Here is a 13377-nt window from a genome sequence, read left to right on the forward strand (position 1 = left end):
CCCCCATTTCATGTCGCCGCCCTCGCTTTTCCATCGTTCTCTCCATCGTGTGTTTCTTTCACAGGAGAGATTTCAATCTTCTTGAAAGCTGTTGCAACCATGTTCAGAGACTGCTTTGTTTGCAGAATGGAGTCGGGTGATGTCTTTTTAATGTAGGGATTTATTTGTTTATCCCAGAGTTCTTCCGAAACATTTTGAATCCCAAGTCATTTCCTGGCTCGTGCAGGTCAGATAATTTATGGAAGTGCTCGGCCGAGGGCCCGGGCCAAACTGACAGGTGTTGGACTGATAGGAAATCCTTGGCAGAGATCATTTGGATTAAATGCTTTGGCAGAAAATAGCTGGGTATTTTCACTGCAGTCCTTATCTGTAACACACGGTTCCAGAATTTTACCGCGTATCTGATCGAATGTCAGTGCCGAAAAGTGAAGCGACTCTAGCCAGAGACGACAACAGGGTCGCAGGTGACAGGCTGGCAGATTGAGCTGTGAAACCAGCTGATTTCTTATTTCAGTGTGTATGTAATCCCTACTAATATATTCTGTGTGCTTTCATAAAGAATGTTTATAATTGTTTAGCAAAGGAGCCTCAGCTTCTCATACTTTATTATTGGGAACTGGTGTTGGGACTCAATTAAAATGTTTAATTGAGTTGTGTTTCTAATTAATCACAATTGGATTTAATCAAAGTATATATGGACAAAATGAGCAACATTTTTTAACCTTCCCCCTTTTATTTGTGTGAGCTCAACAGCAAATGTATATTTTTTGCTTTTAATCTGTTATTTTGGTTCCTCAACCACCAGATTGGTGTAAAATACTATTGTACTCATTTGTCTTTTCAAACGTTTCATTTATGGAACTTCTTTTAAAAAGTATTTTTTTTAGAAATGTGGTCTGTGGATGCTAGTGTTAGCTTTAGGGAAGTGGGCGTTGTTGCTCGTGCCTCACATTTACGGGGATACCATAAACGCACCCTTGCAGTGGTTCCAGTCGGAATCTTTTGGTATATCGATAAATGAATAAACTAAAATAACGTTTGATTAATTGCTTTAAAAATTTTAACATATAGCAAAGTATTGCAAACTCAAATTTCTATATTTATCCTCTTTTTATTAACTTGCCAATCAGTACATACAAAACAAATATTGGAGACTAACAAAGCAGATCTTCAAATCCAATTAGATAAGAAAATGAACCTTCTGCATCCTTCCACTATGAACTTCTAACCAAAACTGATGAGGCAAATGGAATAAAACTTTGCTATAATTGACCTGCAAACACCTGAAATGAATGAAAATATAATTGCTACGTTATATACATCATATCTCCTAACTCCTCCGTTATGTTTTTGTTTGCTACGCCGCGTTAAAAGACCAAATGTCACAGACTCGAAGCTATTTTCACTTTAAGTATTCTGCTCACGTTTGGCTCAAGGAGAAGCTTTAATAAATGCTTCTTCATTTAGATTTAAACCCTGGTGCAACAGGCGCCTGCCAGGTTATTTGCTCAATTCAAGTGCCTTAACAGTTCAACATAAGATCCAGAACAAGTGATCCACAGGGCTTTGACTCGCCCATTATTGAATCATAATGAGAGTTATTGTTGACTCTTCTTGTCTCACCAATCTGCTCTCCCCACCTGCTGCTGTACTCACCGACAAACCGGAGCCCTGCTGCGCCCACGCAGGACATCTGGGAACTCAACAGGTCCGAATGCGCGCCGGATGCCCGCCGCGCGCGTTTAACTTTCCACGGTCCATCCTGCAGAGCGTCGTCTCTGTTTGTTGCCCACGGCGAGTTTGCTCGGGTGTTGCGTAAGATCAGCATGGGCTGACAGGCGGTAAATCAGTCAACCATCATTAATATTAATGCTGGAGATTTTCTTGGGATATTGGCCATCTGGAGAGTTTTATAGTCAGAAGTGGAGGTCATCCGTTTGGGAATTTATGAGGAATTATTATTTTTAAGTTCTGATTCTGGTGTCTAACGATGTTCTGGAGCTTAACCTGTAGTCGTTTCTATTGAATGTTTAAGGTCCAGAGATGAAGGACGTTTTTTTTTTTATTTTATTTTTTATATGTCAGCTGAACAAATCCAAATACAAGTGGCTACATTATTTGAGTCGGTTGAATTTTCAGTTTTTCCTCTGCAAAATTTATAATATTTCTTTTATTTATTTCAAGCAAATCCCCAACAAAAGCTTTCTGGCAAGGGATATTCTGTCCTGCCCCCTTATTTAATTTGGTTTTTAACAGCTTGCACAATCATTTAAGATTGTTACAATATCGTACATATAAAGCAAACCACACAATTATCTTTATAAGAGGAGTATGAAGTCAAAAACAGGACAAGCAGCCTCCATGCACATCAGTGTAACTTGAGTAGAAAAAAAAGACCATCACTCTTTCAAATAAAGCAAGTTAACTTTGCTCCCACAGACTTGGTTATGCATATTTCAATAGGAACGACTACAGGTTAAGTAGTTAGACCAAAAATAAGCATTTTCCAACTATATCTGCCACAAAATGAATTCAATTTGTTTAATATATTTGTTTCTCAAAGGTGTTAAAATTGGTACAAATATTCTTACACCCTCATCAAACTATTACTGTTCAATTTTACATTGTTAATGAAAATATGTACCTTTAAGTATTTAATATCCATTTTAATCCTCTGATACTGTAGCAAAAGTGCTAACTTTTTATTCAAATTTAACAAATCCTGCATCAATCAAAGACAGGGTATCGCATTTCACACAGTGCAGATGCTTTGTCTCCATTAGTCATGTTTTACTCACCTCAGCATGCCTTATTCTTGAACTGATTCATTTCATAATTCTTCAACTTGTAGAGTTACTAGTGCAGCCTTTCATGTTTAATCTTCTGATTAATAATTAAATTTTTTTTAAAAGAAACACCAAGATGGTGATGTCACAGCAAAAATAACTGTCTACACACACAGCACTGACATACGCAGCAAAGTAAGAAACTAGACTAAATTCATTAGATGTAATCTATAAAGCTTAAAGATATGAGGACAGAATTTCTTCTTTGAAACTTCGCTTGACGTCTTGATCCTCTGTGATCCAACTGGAACATTCCATGCACATGAATGCAAGCAGCAGCCTTCTGCAAAGAAGAGGCTTGGAGTGCTCACACACTCCCATGAGAAGGTCAGCTGTCGAGGCTTAGGACCCTCGCGTGTTGAAGTGTCCTCTGGCAAGACGTTGCCCCTCCGTCCCCAACCCCAGATATGCTCAGAGATGTGGAACTGCACAGAAAAAGTGTCGAACTTTTAAAGTGCCTACAACAGGAAGACCTATAAACAAAAAAAAACAAAAAAACACTTTGCAGAACATAGATGTTATTCATCATCCAGCAAGGTTTATTTATTGCACTGAGTTCAGACCCAAATGTCAAGTTTTGAGTTATTTATTTTTTTTCTCTTTTGAACAAGTATTTGCTACAGATTAGATTTACTAATTAAGCACAAATGCTCTTTAAACACTTGATTTAAAAAATGGTTGAACAATTCTATATCAACAGATATTAATGCAAACCACAATTAGCCTGATCTGCCACCAGACACTCTTAAAAATCACGAATGTCGGACTATTAAAAGTAAAACTGACGCTGATCTGATCCGGATTGAAGCGACAGGCGTTTACCGTTCAGACGGAAAAATCTCATGTAACGATGCAGATGTGTGACGACGGTGAGTGAGCTCGTTCGTGTAACGGTCGTAATATATCGCAGATTAAAATGTCGTTTTTGCGACCGAGTGTGGAGTTCATTAAAACAAGAAGTGTTGAAAATGGGATTGAACTTCTAAGCGCTGGACGGCTTTCATGTTGCCCATGATGTCTGAGCAGCTTCAGTTCAGCAGCTGGAAGGGGATTTGATTAAAATGTCATTTAGTTTTGGTATTTTATTGGAGTTGCAATTACATGAAATGGGGAGAAAAATTGTTTAAAAAAAATGGACTGTGTTCTCATAGCATGAGCCCTTTAAACTGGCTGTTTAAACAGTTTTGTTTAGCCACTGGTATGCTGCTGGGATACATTTTCATTATTGAACTTGGAGAAGGCCCTCGCATAGCTCTGAGAATCTTAAAGACGTAAATAATGTATGGCTGGCCAGTAGGGACTGCAGTGGAATGTGGCTATTGCATTTAAGATGCTGGCTGGGAGTTGAGATGTGCTTACATTAAGCAATGCCCAACTGATTTAAAACGGACTGCTTCGCGGTCAGGGCGGTTCAGAAAAACGTCTTTTCTCTCTCTGCTGCTTTCAATTCACTTGGATGGCACTGATGAGAATCCACAAATGACCTTTTAACTGCTGCTGCTGCACTCAGTCTGCACTGAAAACAGTCTAAGAGTTTTTTTTTTTTTTTTAACTTATCCTAAATCTTCCTGTGTGTGTGCGTGTGTGTGTGCGTGTGTGTGTGTGTGTGGTCCATCCTGTCACTGTTTTGTGCTTTGACTCTTCTTTTTTTTTTTTTTTTTTTTTTTTTGAGTGAAGAGCTCCCTCAAGTCTAGTTTGTACATTTCCATTGTCCCGGTTTGGATATTACACTGATGTGAAAACGGTTACAGCCACTTCCCTGATTGTCCTTGAGGAAAAATAAAAACTAGAAAGCGGATCCTTCAGACGGTTCATCTTGAAGCTTTATTTTACAGCAGCTGTTTACGCATCACGATAAGAAGCAGTGAATGGAGAACCTGTCAGTGCTCTCATTGATTGCTATCGACTTTATATCCGAGTTTTCTCCTGAGGGTTTCACTGACTATGTCCTGCCATGACAAAAACCAGACACAAAACATTTCTCTTGATTTCCTAAAGTATATAAAAAAAGGTAGAAGTTGTTGCTGTTGTTAAACAGGAACAACTTCATAATTGTTCATTTCTACAATTATTGTAGAAATATGCTGCTGTAATATACCATAAAATATGTCCCTTTATAACAATACAAGATATTTGTTACTGAGACATTTTGTCTTAAATTCTGATTTCTTGACGGCATGTAGGATGTTTAGTCAGTGTTTTTAAAGCTAAAATCAATTAAATTTAAATATAGATTTTTACAAATATGCAACATGTCCATTTGCTTCTTTATGCAAACAAGCATTTTGTTTATATTTTATTTGCATTTTCATTTGTTTCTCACTTTTCATTTGTTACATGTTGGAAGATTCTTCTTCAAACGTGATTTTCATTTTCTGCTTGACTGTAACAAAACATTTAAGATTGTAAGAAAATTTAGCCAAATAGTTCACAACAGCATCCGTCATGGCCTGAGGGTCATCTGACTGTGACAAACTATACTAATAAATATAATCATTCAGAATTGATGTGGAAATCTATCAAGATAAGTAAATCAGATTTTTTTTAAATGTCGTTAAATTTATATCAATTGAGTATCTTTGTACTTAATTTGGTGCAAATCTTAAAAATCTTGGCTCTTTCAAAATCTTCTGTTGGGGAAAAAACGCTTCACAACTCAGCTGTGTTCTGCTGTCATTACACATGATCATGAGAGAAAACTACACCAGTGGATATCTCTTTTTTTTAAGGTTTTGTTGGCTCTTGTGGCCTTTATTTGAAAGTAGTTTGACAGGAAAGAGGGGGAAGACATGCAGCAAGTGTCACCAGGCCGGAAATCGAACCTGTGACCACCACCACGAGGACTAAGGCCTCAATATGTGGGTCGTATTTTGCCCCTGCGCCACCACAGCACCCCACCAGTGGGTATCTTTAACAAAAGGGAAAGATGCAAAAGAAATGAACTGCTAGCATTTAACATAGCAGACACATTCATGTCAGTGCGTTTCCAGCTTCGCGGGCCTTTCCGTAACGTATTCTGCGGATATTTGGTGCATCTTTCATGGCGTGTCTGTGGACTGGATCGACTGAAACAAACATAAAGCAACTGTGAGACGGAGCGATCTCATGAATGAGCAGTTCAGCGAGTAAGTGAGCGACTCATCCGGTTGTTTGGGTAGGCGACTAAACGGACGAGCCAATGTTTGAATGAGTCGGTGATTCATTATTATGGTTGCGCTGTGTTTTTTTCCTCTCTTGGCACCACAGTGACTATTCCTGCAACGTGTTTAATGTTTCTTGACAGTCCAATCATCAGTATAGTGGAGCAGTCGTTGCTGTAACTGGTGCAACTGTGGAAGATGATGCTCTGCTCTCAGCCAGCAACCTGACTACTTTAACCCCCCCCCCCAAAAAAACTCAGTGAACTCTGTTCATGGTCTTCTTCCTCCCCTCACAGCTCCTCGTCTTTTCCGCTGCTCCTGGTTTTGCTCCGGTTGACGGGGAGCCGGCCTCTGGGTCAGACCCCGTGCTCCGCTACCTGACTTCTGCAGCTGTAATGGTGGAAGTCATCCAGCCGTCCTCACAACGCCTCGGTGATACACGGCACATTTAGATTAGATTTTTAAAACGATTTATTCTCATCAGTTAGCACCGTTTATTACAATTACCGGCATCTCCTATAAGCAATACATATATAAATGAGTTCCTCCTCCCACCTCCACTGGCATCAGAGTATAATGATATGAAGTGATGTCTATGTGGCAGCGTCCTGGATTAATGCAGAGCGATTCTGATTGCAGTGTCGGTTGTAAAATCCAGCAGCTAACTAGCTGCCCTCTGTCTTCTCCCCTCAAATCCACTGACACCAGCAGCGCTGCACACTTCCATCTGAGGTGTATTTTCTTTGAAAGCATCCACTTGTCTTGCTTTTGACAGAAAATCTGCTCATAGCAGGAATTTTCACATATTCTTCCCATCTCGTCTGTTCTTTGCTGGAGTGCACTTCACAGCATGTTGGGTTTGATCTGAAGGAAAACCTGCAAGTGAGAGGATTTATACTAACAGCGAATCAATCACTGTCTCTGATTTTTCTTTTGTTTTTTTTGTTTGCTTTTACCTGCTGATACAGATTTTAAGCTAATCCTTTTGAGAGTGATAAGAAAATATGATGATTCAAAATGCTTTTTTTTTTACAGACTTCCTACCATCAGTGATTAATAAATTGAGAGCAGAAACATGTGACACCGTGGGGATAAGAGAGAAGTTCCTGTAAAACAGGGTTTTCACTTATTTTTCAAAAACTACAATTCTTTTTGGCATTTTAGTTTAAACAGGAACTATTATGCAAAATTATCTTATTCTTGCACTTCCAATTCAGCCAAACACTTATAAACCCCCCGTCCCCAAAACAACCCAGCTGTTTTTTGTTGTTGTTTTTTTTTGGCAATAAGTTCTTGTTTTTTGGTCAGAACGTTAGGTCAGCTGGTTTTTCCACTGTGTGTGCTGTACAATGGCTGCTGGACAAAACAAGTCTTTTGTTATTAGCGTTCCATCCAGAAACCATTTGTTGCATCCTTGTTTTGTTATGCTGGAGGCCCCACTGCTGCTTTTCAAAGATGTACAGTTGTACAATTCCGCATCAGTTTGCAGCCGTTTTCACATTCGTGTGTAAACGTTGACTTGGGGGGGCGTGTAATGAACCTGATTTGTAAAGCCCATAGATCTATCCCAACCGGTTCAACAAAGCATAATAGACCACATTGAAGCAGTCATTAGTATTTTATATTCGTGATTAGCTCAGTCTCTGCGTTTATTCTTAGAGAGTGTAGCTCTTTACCTGAACTCCGAGATCTCAGGAGTATTACAAATTCATATTTCCAAACCTGTGTTTTTGAACAACAGAGACTGAGCTTATATTTTTTGTAGCACATTTAGACTTCTTACTCTTGTTCTCCTCAGGATCATTTTAAAAAGCATCTAACAACTATTGTGCGTCCTCAGAGTTTGTTGCAAATGCACGATATCGAAATGTGTTCATTTTAAGTCGTCTTAACTGAGTAACTGCATGTAGACCGAAGGGCGTTCTTGTATGCTCACTGGTATGAAACAATGGAAATTTCTATTTTTATTTTTATTTTTTGTGCCTACTGATCAAGGGGACCAGAACTAGTCAAACATAATAAATGTATATTTCTGCTGCTGGTAATCGGCTGATTTCTTTCCTTCTCTTCTCTCTCGCTGTAGAACAACATGCTCTCTGGATCTGTGTGTCCCGTTTTAGTAGATCAGAGTTTTGTGTTTCGAACTCGTTATTTGCGGTTTGTAAGCCCGACATGTGAAAGCAGTGAGAAAAAACTCTATGTTTTGTTTTTACTATACTGAACTTGGCCTGCAAACATGCAGCCAGAACCTCAAACGCAGAGAACCCTGGAACAGCGTGCGGCTCGGTGCTCTGAGAGCCTCACAGCATTATTCTACAGGCACAAGAAATTATGTAAGGCCACCTCAGACGCTTGGCATTCAAAACAAGCAGGCAGGATCCGTTCTTCGGCACGGAGAGTCCACTGTTTTGTTTTGTTTTTTTCCCCACTCTGCAGCTGCAGGTGTTTGGTGACATTGGCTGACTAATTACAGTCCAGCAGCAGCACCTCTCTCTGGCTTTTCCAGTCATGATGCAGAACAAACAGAAGCTGCCTCTCTCTGCTGTTCTGCATTGGTTTTCCACCCATAGGGGGCAGCTGCGCTCTCTCAATCTCTCCCCACTCTGACAGAGGGAGCAGACCCACACAGAGAGGAAACCACACAACAGGTTACCAAACAGTGCCGTGTGTGTTTCCAGGCAAAATACATTTTTAGTTCTTTGTTTTTTAACGATGCCAGGCATTTCTCACACAATATTAAACCCAGTAATGCTGAACTCTTCCAATTTGTCCCCCCCTCTCTCTCTCTTTAAATCTCAGTCAGAACCTTTTAAATTGGCTGAGTTCACATTGTAGGTCATTAATCACTGATTACCACGGCAGTAAAAAGAATAAAGGCTGACGAATCATAACCAAGTGGCTCTCCAGCTGTAGTTGTTGTCCAGTGATGCGGTTGACTTGGCAGAAAGACGTTTTGGTGAAGCAGACGCAGCGGAGAAGAAAAAGGATGGATGGAGCAGAGGAAGTGCTGGCATGAGATCAGCCCTCACAAGTCTGTGTCTTGGCAGATGCTGGACTGCAATAAACCAAACAATATCACATTAACACCCAAGGTCCAGCTTTAATGGGGCCTGGCTCTGACCGGCAGACCGAACTCTCTCTCACACACACACACACACACACACACACACACACACACACACACACACACACACCTATACAGGTGCCGGTGAACTATAAGGACAATTTTTCCGAACCAGTCACAGTGGTGAATTATGGGAGCACCCCTTTTCACTTGTTCTACAGACTGGCTGAATGTGTCAAAAAATCTTTTATGAGCCACTCAACTAAGATCTCAGTTAAAATTGTGTATACACACTACAGAACTCTAAATATAATGACCTGACTTTATGCAACATTAACAGGACATTGATAATTAGATAGATAAGCCACGCCCCTGACATAACAGTATATTATAAGCACCAATGAGAATTGCAAGGACATTTAAAATAAGACTTCATAGAATGTCCCTAAAATATATGAAAGTACCCAAATGAACATCAAATGGATTAATTCACACCCTGCAATAATGGTAGTGTTCATTTGTCATGAACACAGGTATGGACTACAAAAATCTCAGTCCAAATATGAAAAAAATAATGATCAAATAGAAATATGGTCACCAATTGATTTCCCTTGTTCATTACCAATGGGGTAATGTTTAGATCTATACAAATTAAAATGTATAATGGAATAAAAACAACATTGTTTTTATTGCAATTTTTATTTTTTGGAGCAAACCAAAACACAGGCTCTTATCAAGCTTAGTTTTTCAAAACAGTTTGACTAAAACCTTTAAACCCAAGTTCTTCTAGATACCACACAATACACATGACTCAAACAAAACAAAAAATCCTACTTAAACAGATTCAGAAGCAAACAAATCTGTTTCAACACCGCTGCAATTTCTGTAGGAGACCAGGGCCATTTTTGATTTCTCTGAGGATGGTCCTTTTCAGGATAATCTACAAACAAGAGAGACAATTTTACTTTTTAAAATATAAATCATATGTGGGAGTGTGCTATAAAAGTATGCTTGTGATAAAGTTTTACATTCCAGTTCTGTTTATTGTGTCCATTGAAGAGAACCCTTTGACAATTTGATTTCTCAACGTGCAATGAATTAAATATGTATCCACCTAAAATTATTTTTCTCCAATTTTTTTATTATTATTAAATTGATTACCAAGTTGTGAAACAGTGCATTTATTACACATAGAAATCAAGAAGCTACAACCCTGGTGTGTCAAATATAAACTATCACTCAAAGCTTCATTTTATATTACACTGCAAGCTTTATTACCTGTTACAGAACAAGGTCATGCTTGTCATGATTCATATTCTGTCCTGTCGATTCTGTGTTTAAGCAGTGTATTACTTGTTCATAATCAGCAACTAACTTTGTAAGATTGTTTCAGCCTTATTTTTTAAAAATTGCACAGACCCAACCACTTCTCTGCATGTTTCTTACTGTGCTTTTTAAAGCTAAGGATAATACTCAATTCTTGTAACATGTTATGATGAGCCTTAAATCAGAATCTCTAAACCTTACCACTAAGTAAAGAACCACCATGAATAGGAAGACAGCCATACCATCTTGGGGTTCTGAGGGTTTTTCAGTTGGTGGAATAATCTCCTTTCCCTTTCCTGCAATACATTAGTAATACTTCAGGCCAACAAAATAAAAGATACAAAATTTCAAATCAGTTACTAAATGACCAATGAAAGGTTAATTGAAGTAAGTCATACCAGAAGAGTTCCCATGTAATTCAACAGGAGATTGAGGTTTTCTGCATCCTGTCAAATTAGAGATACAAAACAAGTTGTCTGTTATATTAGTCTTAACTGCACAGAAACCTAACCTTTAGCCAAAATTAAAGAACATTATTATATTGTGCAATGATTACTATGTTAAATTATTGAAAATAAATTATTAATCAGGAGGAGGGGGAGGGTTGTTAAGGTAGTCATATCTTATACTGTATCTGACAGCTTTTAAAAACATTAATTTAGAATTAACACCATGGTAGAACACTTTCGAGTAAAACTGTATATAGAGCTATGGTAAAGCTAGGCTAGTTGTTTGGGAATAGTATTTAAAACAAAGTCCCAATGATTGCCAGCAATATTACTCTATGGGTCATCTACACACAGCCCTCATAATGCTGTCCCCTGACAGGAACAAGCATTGCTGGGACTGTGTCTACTCTCCCAAAAACCCATGTCCACTAAAATCCCTGTCAGAAAAATTAGAAAGATTTCCAAGTCAGAAAGCTGTTCACCTGGGTTTCAGGAAATGAAGATAGTGATCCCATCGGTTTATCACATACAGTTTTGTCAGAGTGAGCAGAAACCTGTGGAGAAGACAGCAAACGAGTCATTAAGATTCATTTAAAATTAACTTCAACGTAGAACACCATAGAGTAACACTCTATAAAGAGCTACGGTAAAGCTAGGCAAATTGTTTGGCAATAGTCTTTTAAGCAAGGTCGTAGTGATTGCCAACAATATTACTCTTCGGGTCATCTACACACAGTCCTCTTAATGCTGTCCCCTGACAGGAACAAGCATTGCTGGGACTGTGTCTACTCTCCCAAAAACCCATGTCCACTAAAATACCTGTCAGAAAAATTTGAAAGATTTCCAAGACAGAAAACTGTTCACCTGCATTTCAGGAAACGGGGATAGTGATCCCAGCAGTTCATCACCTACGGTTTTGTCAGAGTGAGCAGAAACCTGTGGAGAAGACAACAAACGAGTCATTAAGATTCATTTAAAATGTACTTCAAGGTAGAACACCATAGAGTATCACAGTATAAAGAGCTACGGTAAAGCTAGACAAATTGTTTGGCAATAGTATTTTAAGCAAAGTCCTAGTGATCGCCAACAATATTACTCAACAATATTACTCTTCGGGTCATCTACACACAGTCCTCATAATGCTGTACCCTGACAGGAACAAGCATTGCTGGGACTGTCTACTCCCCCAAAAACCAATGTCCACTAAAATACCTATCAGAAAATTAGAAAGATTTCCAAGACAGAAAGCTGTTCACCTGGGTTTCAGGAAACGAAGATAGTGATCCCATCGGTTTATCACCTACAGTTTTGTCAGAGTGAGCAGAAACCTGTGGAGAAGACAGCAAACGAGTCATTAAGATTCGTTTAAAATTAACTTCAACGTAGAACACCATAGAGTAACACTCTATAAAGAGCTACGGTAAAGCTAGGCAAATTGTTTGGCAATAGTCTTTTAAGCAAGGTCGTAGTGATTGCCAACAATATTGCTCTTCGGGTCATCTACACACAGTCCTCTTAATGCTGTCCCCTGACAGGAACAAGCATTGCTGGGACTGTGTCTACTCTCCCAAAAACCCATGTCCACTAAAATACCTGTCAGAAAAATTTGAAAGATTTCCAAGACAGAAAACTGTTCACCTGCATTTCAGGAAACGGGGATAGTGATCCCAGCAGTTCATCACCTACGGTTTTGTCAGAGTGAGCAGAAACCTGTGGAGAAGACAACAAACGAGTCATTAAGATTTGTTTAAAATTAACTTCAACGTAGAACACCATAGAGTAACACTCTATAAAGAGCTACGGTAAAGCTATGCAAATTGTTTGGCAATAGTCTTTTAAGCAAGGTCGTAGTGATTGCCAACAATATTACTCTTCGGGTCATCTACACACAGTCCTCATAACGCTGTCCCCTGACAGGAACAAGCATTGCTGGGACTGTGTCTACTCTCCCAAAAACCCATGTCCACTAAAATACCTGTCAGAAAAATTTGAAAGATTTCCAAGACAGAAAACTGTTCACCTGCGTTTCAGGAAACGGAGATAGTGATCCCAGCAGTTCATCACCTACGGTTTTGTCAGAGTGAGCAGAAACCTGTGGAGAAGACAACAAACGAGTCATTAAGATTCATTTAAAATGTACTTCAAGGTAGAACACCATAGAGTATAACAGTATAAAGAGCTATGGTAAAGCTAGACAAATTGTTTGGCAATAGTATTTTAAGCAAAGTCCTAGTGATCGCCAACAATATTACTCTTCGGGTCATCTACACACAGTCCTCATAATGCTGTCCCCTGACAGGAACAAGCATTGCTGGGACTGTGTCTATGCTCTCAAACACCCATGACCCAGTGATTGCCAACAATATTACTCTTTGGGTCATCTACACACAGTCCTCATAATGCTGTCCCCTGACAGGAACAGGCATTGCTGGGACTGTGTCTATGCTCTCAAACACCCATGACCCAATGATTCCCAACAATATTACTCTTTGGGTCTTCTACACACAGTCCTCATAATGCTGTCCCCTGACACAAACAAGCATTGCTGGGAC

At 39.1% G+C, this 13377-nt stretch overlaps 1 long non-coding RNA gene across 1 annotated transcript; it reads right to left on the reverse strand.

Moving 5' to 3' along the window:
* Window positions 1–9730: 9730 nt before the first annotated feature.
* Window positions 9731–11662, reverse strand: LOC148157729 (uncharacterized). Its single transcript, XR_015764292.1, has 4 exons — window positions 11308–11662; window positions 10775–10822; window positions 10619–10672; window positions 9731–9990 (listed from the first exon to the last, which is right to left on the reverse strand). It is a non-coding gene; the product is annotated as an uncharacterized LOC148157729 (long non-coding RNA).
* Between the last annotated feature and the right edge of the window lie 1715 nt (window positions 11663–13377).

Source organism: Poecilia mexicana, unplaced genomic scaffold, assembly GCF_051168715.1.
Source record: "Poecilia mexicana isolate PSO_F unplaced genomic scaffold, ASM5116871v1 scaffold_9, whole genome shotgun sequence".
NCBI classification, from domain to species: domain Eukaryota; kingdom Metazoa; phylum Chordata; class Actinopteri; order Cyprinodontiformes; family Poeciliidae; genus Poecilia; species Poecilia mexicana.